The sequence below is a fragment of the Halyomorpha halys genome, unplaced genomic scaffold (genome assembly GCF_000696795.3).
Source record: "Halyomorpha halys isolate HHAL.00 unplaced genomic scaffold, Hhal_1.1 Scaffold1245.1, whole genome shotgun sequence".
Taxonomy (NCBI): Eukaryota; Metazoa; Arthropoda; class Insecta; order Hemiptera; family Pentatomidae; genus Halyomorpha; species Halyomorpha halys.
In genome coordinates this window covers 317,302-330,743 of record NW_027113557.1, presented here as the reverse complement: position 1 = coordinate 330,743, position 13,442 = coordinate 317,302, and positions in this window count along the sequence as shown.

The window sequence follows — 13,442 nt, the reverse complement described above, 5'->3', positions numbered from 1 at the left end:
ATTCAATTTAATTCAAATAAAATAATGAATATAAGAAAAAATCCAGGTAACTGCACACTTGCCGTCATAGATAATAACCTCAAATCTATAATTAAAAAGTGAATTGGCGGGTGAAATTATGAGATTCGATGAAACAATAGATACCTTCAATGGGGAAAACAATTAACAATTATAAATGCTTTAAAAGAAATAAACACTCGATAATGATTTTAATAGCTGTTATTTTATGATTGAAAGAAAAAAAAAAACGCGCTCTGTTTATATGACATAATCATTGCATTAATGATTCATTTTGTTAATTTGTTAAAGGTTGTTTCACATAAAAAGAAAAGAATACATATTTAAAAAAGTATTAACAACAAAAAATATTTTTGGCCCGATTGATGAATTATAATAATAATTCTACAGATATTATTTACGTTTTTCATAATAAATCAAGGAATAACTACTACTTTATGACTAATTTTTAATTTTCTAAAATTTTATTTCATTAAAATCAAAGCACTAACAGCGAAGCATCCTTCACGAAAAATAAATTGGTTCCACCTGTTCATAGTTCATAATAGATAATAATTATCGTGATATTAAAACAAGTATAAAGACGATCAATTTATTTATTACGGTCTATAAACGAAACCGTGTTGGTGCTATTTATTTCAACATATCAGTTGGTTTTGTTTTCACAAAACTATCGAACAGAATTCGAAGGACTATTTTTTGTATATTATAAATATAAACATATCAGTAATATAAAAAATAATTTATTACAAAAAATTTTTAAAAAAGTTAATTTTAAATACATTAATGTTTTGACATAGCCAAGGATCTCAAGCAAATATATTATAATCACGCTGTAATATCGATCATACATAATAAAACTACGGAATGAGTGTATCAAAATCAATAATAAAGTGCACCAAAATCTTTTTCATTTCTTACTTTAGTGTACAAAGACTACATTACTGTCTACTAAATATTGATCATTATAATAGAACCAATCTGAATGAATAACATCAGCAAACACTCCCATCTTAAGATACTTCCACTATTATTTACATAAAACTCTACGAATTGGAGCCTTCATTATGAATACATTACTAATGCTTTGCATATAATGCTAGTGCTTGTGATTGCCATGCATTCAAGGAAGACTTATTTTTACTTATAACAAAATAGAAAAAAAAAATATAACTATATTTTCTAATTGTATATTTTTATTCTCTAATGTGAATGATTGTTTTTATTTGTGTATTTTTTTAAATGATTTTTTTTTATTTTTAAATCTATATTCTAAGAGGTTTTTCATTTAATTGTTTATAACTTTATTTTAATTATTTATTGAAATGTAAATAATTTAGCATTGTGGGGAATTGTAGCTAAATCTATTTGCAAGGGGTTATTTCTAGAGACAAATTAATAAACAATAACAGTGACAGTATGGCAAAAAAATTAAAGCAAAAGTATTTCAATTTAATATAAATTTTATGTACTATAGGTTATAATGACTAGATTAAGAATTAACACAAAAAAATCTTATTATTTATTTTTTTTTATTGCTAAATTCTGTTATCATATCCGAAAATGATACAAAATATCTATCAATGAATAGCGTTTCTTAGATTACCCTAGTCCTCCAAAAATTGTATTTATCAATAACCATTTTTTTAAAATAGTAATAACAGATTTTTTACTGTTTGTCAACCAATATAGAAAGGGAAAAAATGATAAAATCAAATGAGGAAATTTAGTTTGCGTTAGTTTGGAATTCAAGCTGGCAGGACCAGTATTGAGGACGACACACAGTTAAGATAACAGAACCAGAATACACTGTTATCACTCTATCACACCAATGACGTACTTCCGATATTGTGCTATTAAAAAAAAAAAAGAAAAAAAAAATAGTCCAATTTTTTCTAAACACTATTTTAAAATGTCGAATACACGAGAAAACACAAACCATTTTCAGTCATATTTTCTATTACAGCTGTCTAAATTTATTTCAAAATTGCTCATAATGATTCTGCTTACAGAACGAATCTTTTTGGTAATATTACGTAATGAAAAGAGATGACATTTTTCTTGACTTTTTGGGGGAAAACGCTCAGTATTTAAAAAGCTATATCTTGCAAAGGAATGGTCTTGTAAAGCTCATTTTCAGTTCAAACTGTAGAACATTTTATTGACTTTTAAAAAGAAACATCAAGATATTCCGTTAGATGTGTTGTTTCATAAAAAAAAAAAATACGTTATAAAATAAATACGATGAAAAAAAAAATAAATCAGACTAATTTACTTAATTTTACATAATATTCTAATTTATTGTAAGAATACCATTAAATATTAATTTTCTTGTAGTAAGTATTCAAAAAATCGATAAGAATTGCGTTTCCAATGACGTCACGATGTCATGAATGATGCCAATGGCACATAGACAGTTGTTACTTCGTCTTGAATTCTTCGTTAAATTAATTTATTTTTTATCACTTCTTAATTCGTCCCGATATAATTAAGTCAGTAAATAAAATTATCCCACGGTATATTTTGATACCGATTGTCTCATTTCAGAACTAATATTTAATTTCAATTACCCATAATTAAAAAAAATAATATAGAACGAAAGTGTCATACTTAATATTTTGCTTATAATTTCGGATGATGGGATCAATAAATAAATATTGATAATTTAACTACATATTTGGGTAGGTCATTAGTTTTAAGCTCTCATTGAAAGACCCTAATTCGTGTACGAAGCATGTCATTAAAGTAGATACAATCGTTCCTTATAACAAGAGTGATATTGTATTAATAGCAGAAAGCACCTATGGTCAATTTCCTATCCATCGAGTTTTCCGTTTTCGCCTTCCTACCTTAAATTTGTAATTTATATATATATGTATTTACTATAGTAGTAATTATTTAATTGTCAGACAATAACAATATTTATACAATAATCTATGTACACATTGATTATTTAAAAATTGAGGATGCTGCAGAATAACTATTTATAGAATATAGAGATATATTTTGAGAATTTCCTTGACTGAATATATTATTATATCATATTATTTCCCACGGAGGATGCAGAAACTATAATGAAGAGAAATAAATTATAATTAAATAATATAACTTATAACTATAAACATGAGGGTCTCGGACAAGTGTAGAACTTCCATGCGGGCTGTCAATTTGCCTTCAAAAGGTGAATCGTAAATTAGCAATGGGTGTCCGAGACTGCCGCTCACATGACCGTTAGACGAGAAATGTTTCTCGGCTAAAAAAAGATTTATATCCCCTCATATTATTATATTGGCTTCTATTTTTAACGTCATATTTATAAATGACGCTTTTGAAATACGCTTATAGATTTAATCTAGAAATAGATAAAACAGGAAAAAAAGGATAATTTTATGGATGAAGAGCAATAAAAAAGATTAACGGCCTTGTCGGCGACCTATCGTCGATACCGTAAAGGTGAATCGTTTTATCACCGTTTTATTATCTTTGACATTTATCTTCCGTATCTCATCATCCGAAAATGTTAATATCCTAAAGCGATGGCTGTAGAATGCATGTATAATATTGTCTAATAAAATGTTCTAAGGTAATAAATAACAGCAACGGGGGGATCAAGGGATAAAAACATGTCAACAGTTCATATATAAAAACCGAAAATTTAAAAGGACACTGAAATTAGGAAATATATCCTTTTTCCAAGGAGAATCAACTTCACCGTCTGCAACAGGGAAATCTTTCAAGTTTCACAAGAAATACCTCTTTGATGCATCTTCCTTTAAACAACATAAACATTCAACAATAATAATAATTCAAGATAATCATTATTCTTTACAATAGTTTTGTAAATTTTATATGACAAATATTAACACAGCCTATAATAAATAAAAGCATTCGTGTGGGAATGTTTGATCGTTCATCATTGAAACACAACCCACAACTGTCCTTTACTAGTTGATAGACCAATACGATTTCAATTTATGGCTTTCCAGTCTTTTTACTGCTGGGAACAGAATGTTTTATTGCCGGTTTTAAATTTGAGGTTAAATTCAATAGAATAAACTTGAGAATCGGAAAACTCAAGTTCGAAATTATTAAACTGTGATGTTGTTTTTAATAAAACCTCAACATATATTAACAACTACCTTTTTTTTTAATGAACTTTATATGTTATTATTGTTTTAAATGCCGTTCTTTCTATTTTTCCAATTCATTTCTTGTATTATTATATCATTTAATTTATTTTTTTAAATGTTCCAATACATCTGCAAATGAAATAATCAGTTAATAATAATCATAATAATTGGTTATAAAAACCTAATTTTTTTTAAGTATCAATAATAAATATTTGAATACCATTTTGGTGTATATTGTTTTACGAATTTCAAGTATAAAGCAGTAAAACAAATTTAGGAAAAATAGCATTAGTCTATAAAATAATAATGAAGTCTAGATAATAATATCTTAATAGTATTATTTTTTATAAACAACGGACATTTGTTTTAAACTGTAATAGTCCTGATAATCTTTATATTTATTGAAATAATCATAATAAAAAAAAGAGTAAATTTGTTTTAAAATTAAGTCCATTTATTTCTTCGTTAGAGATTACGATCCATAAAGATCCACAGTCCCATGTTTAGATGAAGAAACAAGTCTCGTTAAGTCCTCAGAACGAATGTGATATCAGAATATTATAAAATATAATTGGATCAACAGAATAAAAACTACAACGCAAAAAAAAATTAGAAGGTAATCATTTTAGCTATACTATTATTTCTCAATTAGTTTTCAAATATTTAATCAGACTTAAATCAAAATGCTAAGGAAATTTGGTACCTCAATAAATAATATCTTTAAAAAAAATATCTTATTATTTTACTTCTTAATTTAGAATGCAGTGGAGAATTCATAAAAGGAATCAAATCTCAAGGATTTAAAAAAAAAATATTAGGTCGAGAGATTCGATAAATCATTGTTTGGACGGCTGAAAATTCTTTATGTGGGCATTCTCAAAGAGAGCGACCATTTTTAATCTGACCAAAGAAATTCTATGAATAGGCTGAAAAATCATTTCATGTCCCTTATCAAAGGGATTATAGGATTATAAGGGATTAATATAAGATCAAAACAATTACCAAACTATTTTTCAAGCAAAAACGCTTACAGTTAAATTAAAGCTGGGTTTTAATAAAAAAATGAATAAAATAGGTTTTTTTTTATTATTATCATTTTTTCTTTTTATTTTTTTTTCTTTATTTGTATTTATTTATTTTTTTATTTTAGTATGTATGAGATCATTCATCACTATTACCTATTGCCCACAACTGTGTGGGAGATTGTAATATCTATCAATAAATAAATCTATCAAGTATGTCACACATTTATGAATGCAAATAATACTGTTTCATGTGGAATCATACAATGTTTACGATCATACGTCTTTGCATGTTCTTTAAGTAAAAAACAGGTAATGAAATTAAGGAAATTTTCTGTGGTCCATTGGAATTAGAACCCGAACATTTCAGATTTGTTAGGATAAAATGTGAAAGAGTGCCGTGTGTAGCTCAGGTGGATACGCACAGGTCTAGAAATCTGAGATCTGTGGTCGGCGCCGGCGGTCTCACAAAATGAAAAAACTTGACCCCACCCACCATGATTAGGCAGTATAGGTCCTCAATGGAGGACTTAAGCCTAAAAAAAAATAAATAAATAAAAAAAATGAAAGATATAACATAAAATTATTTCAACGAATTTACTAACGAGTAAATAGGGAGGTATGATTAAACAGTACTTATTTACTAACACACAAAACGAACTGTGCGAAACTCATCCTCAATAATACGATTAACATGAGTAGCATGAGAAATAATAAAACCATTGTAATTGAAACTTGTACATAATTTCTGCACTGTCACATTTTACAAAACTAGAAAAGTTGCTTATTAAATGTTGAACTATACATAATTTACACACTGAAATTACAAATAAAAATATTTACCTGAATTGAAATAATAAGATGCGTCTCAATCTTTAATAAACAGCGTTTCTGTTTGTCAACAATTACTATTGGACAACAACAGACTTCAATCATAAACACAAATTATAGCGTTAGGTCATAAAATAGTGATATCATAGAAATTATACAATGGTATAGGAGCGAGATTCATTTCCAGCCAGATACGATAGAGGTTACTATGTATTCGATGCACGAAGGAAAATTATTGATGAGGAATTCAAATTCCTTATATCCAGGGTTTTGATATAATTTATTTATTATATAGAGGTCGAGATTTTAATGTACTTTTTTTTATTGAGATTTTATTTATTTGTGTGTACTCTTTTTTATTGAGATTTTATTTATTTTTATGTACTTTTTAATTGAGATTTTATTTATTTTTATGTACTTTTTTTTATTTCTTTAATTTATTTATTTTCATTCTTATTTTATTTTATTTTAGTATGAATGAGATCATTCATCACTATTACCTATTGCCCACAATAGTTTGACAGACTTTAATATCTATCAATTAAAGTTTAAAAAAAAAAAATTATATAGAGGTATATTTTTCATTGAATACTATAGTTGCATAAAGGAGATTTCAAAAGAATTGTTATATTGAGGTTTCATTGTATACATATGATATTCAATATCAGGAAATCTCGTTTTAATTTGATAAATTTATATGTTTACATTAAATTGAATTTTAACACAGCATGTTGCAAAATTAAATATGGGAAAACATAACCTAAAATGAAACAAATAATTTTTAAATTTATTCATATCCTTTGTAAGGTATAGATTCAATAAGATTATCGACTCTATATGTATTTTTTTGTTTTAATAAAAAAAAAATAGCAATAGGAGTAAACCATGAAGCTCGTTAAGTAATTCTATACTCAGTTTAAATTCTTTGAGATTCAAATAGAGATTTTTATGTCAGAATTAAACAAGACCAGACAGCTATAAATGGAGTCGTCAAGTTGTTCACTGACAGGGGAGGGAATTGCGATTCAGGCTGCATGGACCCTACCACCACGGGGGAAATATGGTAATTTTTTTGGCGGGAATTATAAATGCAAATGGAGGAAGCAGCACTAACGGTTCATCCCAGGCCTTTAATGAAACGCTACAACTGCACTCGATGACGTACCTCTTCGCCTTCATTTAACTAGTAATTGCGATGTTTACAAGTTTTTATTTCTTGCACAAGGTACCGGGGGCCACTAAGCAGAAGATGACCGCACTAAACTAAACCCAACAACTCGTTCTTTCCCAAGGCGGCCATTAAAATCTCGAGATAGAAGAACCCCTGATAAGACTGGTTCACACTCGGCGGCATTTAGTTTAATAGCGAGTGATTTAGTAGCAGGATCTAACAGAGTAGAAAATCATTTGTTCAAGTTCAAGTAAAATTGTAACGCCCTCTTCTACAACTGCAATACACCGACGCGAGCGTTTATATTGACAAAGAATTATTATCCAAAAGAGATAAAGTGACTTAATCAAAATTTATACTTGGCAGAAGGCGAAGATGGAGTCACGTACGAAGAAAAAGATTTTTGCATGTATTACACAATTTTCAATTATCACTCTACTTACGAGTTAAAATTAATTCTAGCTCGTATCAGAATAAATAATTCTATTCCAAATGAGATATAGTTGACTAACTCCAATTTCAGCAGTTATAGTATTTTGCCAATTTCTATTGACTAAGTTTTGACATTCTTTATTTAAAAATGAATAGCAGAAATATAAAAATAAAACAGTTTACTAAAGTTTACATTCTGCTCATAAACATTCAATGCTCAATTGTTATAGAATAAATACGTATTTTCTGTATTTCCGGCGAAAACTAAAAATCGAAATTTGTTACGATCGTAATACTTTTCCTAATAATCAATATAAAAAAAAAATACTATTAAAACCAAAGCTACTAAACTCCTTACAAAAAATAAAAAATGCTCTGTGAAAATTTATATATAAAAGCATAGAGAAGCTTATAAAAAATTAACCGACTAGGAGACTTACATGCACGGAAAAAAATCACATCACATTCATACAATTTATAGACATTTTCATAATGAATTACATGAACATAAATTTATGACATGGACTGTCATTTTATTCATCTCTTTTGGACCTCCTAACTAACCAGTGAGGTTTCTTCAATTTTAATTTTGGAATTATGAAAGATTCAATTAATGTACATTTGTAATTACCACTTATAAGTAGAAACTCGTTTAACTATTGGTTATTGTCTAAATTTATTAGTTTCGTTTAAATTTACAACACCCTGTTAATTATTAATTTTTTATTCTAATTTTGGGTACACTTTGCATTTACTAGAATTTGTTTTGACTTGGAACATGATTTGAATAGGAAGTGACAGAAATTAGAATTAGCATTAATGGTAAATTGTTTTTATTTTGTTATTCTATTTTCAAATTAAAAAAAAAATAAACTAAAATAAAGAAATAATTTTATCGATTACTCCGATAATTATAACTTTAATAATGATTACACTTAAAATAAAAATATAATATTAAAATAGAAATATTCATCAATATAGATCAATTTTTGAATTGAGAATTCTAAAATATGCACTGAACGAGTCAAAGTAATTAAGAATTTATTAATAAATCTTAATTGTGAGGAGTTTTACAGTTAGAAGAATTTACAATTAATTGTAAGTACAATTAATACTAATTGTACATTGACTGTAAAATTAATAGTAATTCCTATTTATAACAACAAATCGTTAAAATAAATCCAAATTTATTAGTTTCGATAAAATTCTTGCTTTTCTTAAAAAAAAAAAATACTATTCTGAGTTTTATTACCATTTTATTATTCCTTAGAAAAATAAAGTAATAAATTATTGCTAAATTTGGTCAATTTTTTTTTAAATTGCAGTCATAGTTTTAACTAAGCTACTTTTTAGAAAATATATAAATTAAAATTAAAACTAATGATAGTTGGCAAGACACTTAAAATAACACCAACCAAAGTTATTTTTATTATTTGCTGTTTAACTTTGTATTACTAACGACAAAAGCTACTATTATTAAATTTTTAATAAATAATTTGCACTGCAACACACAAACCATTAGCTGGACAATTTATCATGCCACTCTATATATCAGTATTATGTGCACCGCTGATTTCCATTTGGTATTTGAACCATTCGCATCGACCTAATGCCTCGGGTTTGAATATCCGTCACATAAATTGCTACCAATTGGCCGTAATTCAGCGAAGAACTCCATGGAATGGCGTTGAGGACTTCAGTAATCGGCATTTAACAGCATCTTGGGAACATTACATAACTCTCGGGTTAAATGTCGTGTCAATAAATGTCAGTAGAATTAAAAGGAAGGTGTCTTAAAAAATATAAAGTGAGGAAACTGCATTACAACAATACCTTATTACTTGTTAACAAAGGTGGAAGTGCTACAAACTGCTTATGCCTGTACCGTCCAAAAACAGTGTACCGAACCTCCCATCATAAGTACATATTAAATTTAATTTAAAACACTCTCCCCCCCCCCAAAAAAAAATATTCGGGTTAAAAAACAAACATAATTCAAACCATTAGTTATAAATAAAAAAAATGAAACAAATGACATGACCACAATGATATAAAATTTGGTTTCTATAGCAAAAATAAACCTGTAAGTCAATACATGAAAGATAAAATTAATGTTTTAGACAGGTTGAATACTATATAATAAAAACAGAACAATACATGAGACTGTCTAAACTTCCAAAAAATTAAAAAACAATGTTTTTATTAATTGAAATTAACAATTATATAAAAAGTAAATGTGATAAATCAGAACACAAGATAATCTTGGAATGGAACCACCCAATGGCAGTAATTCAATCATTGCTTTAAATTAGAAGATCCCATGGTCATCTTCTTTTCAGACGCCTAGGAGGATTATCAGGGATTGTTAAGGATTTGAGATTAAGAACTAGTTAAGGATTTTGGAATGAAAGAAGGTTTATATGCAACGAATGAGCTGTTAAGGTCTTTATGGATGAGTTTATGACGTAATAAGGAGCATCAAGGATTTCACGGAGGATTTTGGATTCAAATGATTGGATAGGGCTGGGATTTGATGGTTTGGTGGAGTCCCAAAGCTCAATTCCTTATGTCCAAATAGGTCTGATTATCATAGTTTATAAGAGTTTTTGAAATAAATGGGAAGTTTAGAGCTTTTGTCAAGTGGGTGTTATATTAGTAGGAATTTATGAACAGTTTTTTGTCGTTTTAGTCTAGTAAGGAGATTCAAGGCATGTCTCTTGTCCTAAAGGAAGGAGTCCTAATAGTGAATTTGTTCAACAGGATTAGTGTGATATTAAAAAAATATATATAATCTTTTCCTTGATAAAGAAAGGCAGGTGATCAAAAAAAAGAAAAAAGGAAAAATTTAAACTTTTTATACCATCAGCACACATAGTATAACTAAACAACATAGGCTCAATTAGGAAGAACGAGAAATATTAGATATTTAAAAATGACTAAAAATATAAAAATATATACAACTAAGGATATAAAAAACCAATAAATTACAAAACTAATACAAAGATTTCAAATAGTCATTAAGCAGATATATAAAATAGAATAATTATAGGAGAGGGAAAATAACTGCTAAAAATTCATGAATATAGCAAACAATTGAAATAATTATTTTATAAATACAAATAATGTTTATAGGAAAAGAGTAGTAAATATGTGGAAGGATAGAGTGACAATAGAAAAAAAACAGGAGAAAGTTTCAAAGAGAATTTAATATTATAGCTAATATTTCTCAAAGTATTCTATGATTTTAATGAATGAACTGAGAGGATAAAGTTTGTAAATATAAGAAGTCTAAAGAAACGTTTTACCAAAATAAATTTGTACATTTTTTATTAATAAATTTTTTGTCAATTATTTAACACTAATTAAAAAAACAAAAAAACAACAACAGGCGTTAGATCGCGTTAAAAATATCGCGAGAGATACTATATATATATTATGAGAGATATTATTATATTTCTTATGTTTAATGGTAAATATTAACCCCAATGGCTGTTAACTGCTAATGTATCACTAGCCCTTTAAAAAGAATCATGCTATTATAATAATAATATTTTATAGAATTCCAATAGTTTAGAAGGGCAGCATTAGATAAGTTCTTGTTAAAGCCGGTAGAGGGAGCCAAAGAAACTCGTTTGTGGCACCAAGGCCAAACCGTCAAAGGGGCAAAAGGAACAAGTTCCTACTGCCTACATTGCAGTAGCACGTGTCGGTCGGCTCCTCGGTGCAGGTGTCATTCAATGAGCAATAAAAATAAAGTAATAAAGATAATAAAAACTCAAAACATTGCTTTCTAATTGACAACTGAGTGTTCCCTATAAGCTCTTAACCGTCCAGATCGGAGACCTTTATAAAACTTACGACAGATTCAGTTATTTATAAACAATTTTATTTATTGGAATTAAATAAGAAACAAAAACAATTATAAGGTTATTTTTGGAAGACTCCAAAACCTCTAGTCACTCCAATCTTTTAAAAACATAAATCCAAAACAGAGATAGCACGTATTATGACAGCAACTTACAGAACGTTTAAAGTTCATGATCTTAAGCACCGGCAATTAAGAAATATTGGATGAGCGAAGCTCAAGTCAGTGATAATGGCAACTACCATCATGGAAACTACGTGAGTACACTACCAACTTTCGACTAATGCCGAGATCGCAGCTTAAAACCTCAAAACCAACCTTATATGAAACTTATGTATTTATTTATCCGAATTCGTCAATGATGTTAGTTGTTTGTAGTATTTAATCGTCCCTTTTATCATTCATTTACCAAACTAGCGAATTCAAGGGGCATACTTTCTCATTATCTACAACATGTTTCTGTCATGTGGAAATAGAGCTTAAAACAATAAATCCATTTCATGGGAAACGGCACATAACTCGTACTTAAAGGAATACAGTAATAATTTTTTTAACATGGCACAAATTGAGCATAAAGGGGGAAAGTAGTCGAACATAATAAAAAAAAGTTTGTATTAATTAAGTTGTAGAAATATTTGATATTATTTAATTATTATTGAATAAATTTTCAATATGTTTAACATACAATTACAATTTTAATTAATATTATGATTCAAAACAAAAGAAAATCATGAAAGATATACACTAAAAGAAATACAGAACATATACAACAGTATTGTTATTTGCTCATGCTAGAATTAAAATTAATACATAATTTTTCACTGTAGACTGATTTATATTTATCTTACAAGAAATTGTTGATCAAATATATTATCATCGCGTTAACTTTGATATGAATATAACTAATATAAAATACAACCTACTATCAATAACACAAATTCAAGGTCAATTAAAGCCCAATCGAGGAATTTTATAAACATAGTAATCAGGGTTGACCAAGGCCAACCGAACGCCACGTCGTTTTTATTCGTCGATCTTATAATAAAATATAGAAGAGAAGAAGAGAATTCCAAGCCAAGTAGAAACTCTGGTATAAAAGAGTTTTTGAAAATCATACTAAAAAAACCTAATTTAAAACAAAAATATAAAAGATAACTTCACCTATATTTTAGTTGAAGAAAAAAAAAGCAATGAAATTATGTATCAAAATAAATATTAAATTTTTTTTTTTTATATTAGGTATATTAAAATTTGTACACATTTCGGTGTTTGGGCATTTTTTAATTCCTTGGCTTCTAATGAAGATGATAAAAGGTCAATAATTAGTTTCTGAAATAATTTTTGATAACCTGTTTCAAAGTTACGCAATTATATATAAAAAAAAAGAAGAATTTAGAGTAAATTTTTTTGTTAATTTTTAATATTTGCTATTGCTATACTGCCACGCAAATGGTTTAAAGCAAAGGTCCCATAGAAATATGAGGAACACTAACCCTAAAATTGAACCATGTAAGGCTCATCCCCACTTCAAACTTAGGGCAAGGGGGTCCTCCTTGGAAAACATTTGTTAATGGGGAATTATTTTGATGATTAGTGCTTAAAAGTGCACTTGAAGTCAGTCATATAATTAATAATAATAGTCCTAACATTAAATAAAAAAAATATGTTTTTAAACATCCCACATGCCATCCTAAGGTTCTCACGACATATCTACCGGTTAGGAAACTAAAAAAAAAAACCACTGGTTTAAATCAATAAAGTGCCTTGTCATAAAAAAACGTATTTTTTTTTTTTTTTATAGGTGATTCAAATTGGCAAGTATGGACCGAATCATTGAGGCGTTAAGGTGTAAATTTTAGACTGAGGCGTAAATGAGAAGATTGTGATAGATTTGATATTCTGAATTTATGGATTAATGTGGTAATGTTGGAGATAGCATAGCGGTTAGGGTAAGCATGGTGGTAATGTATATA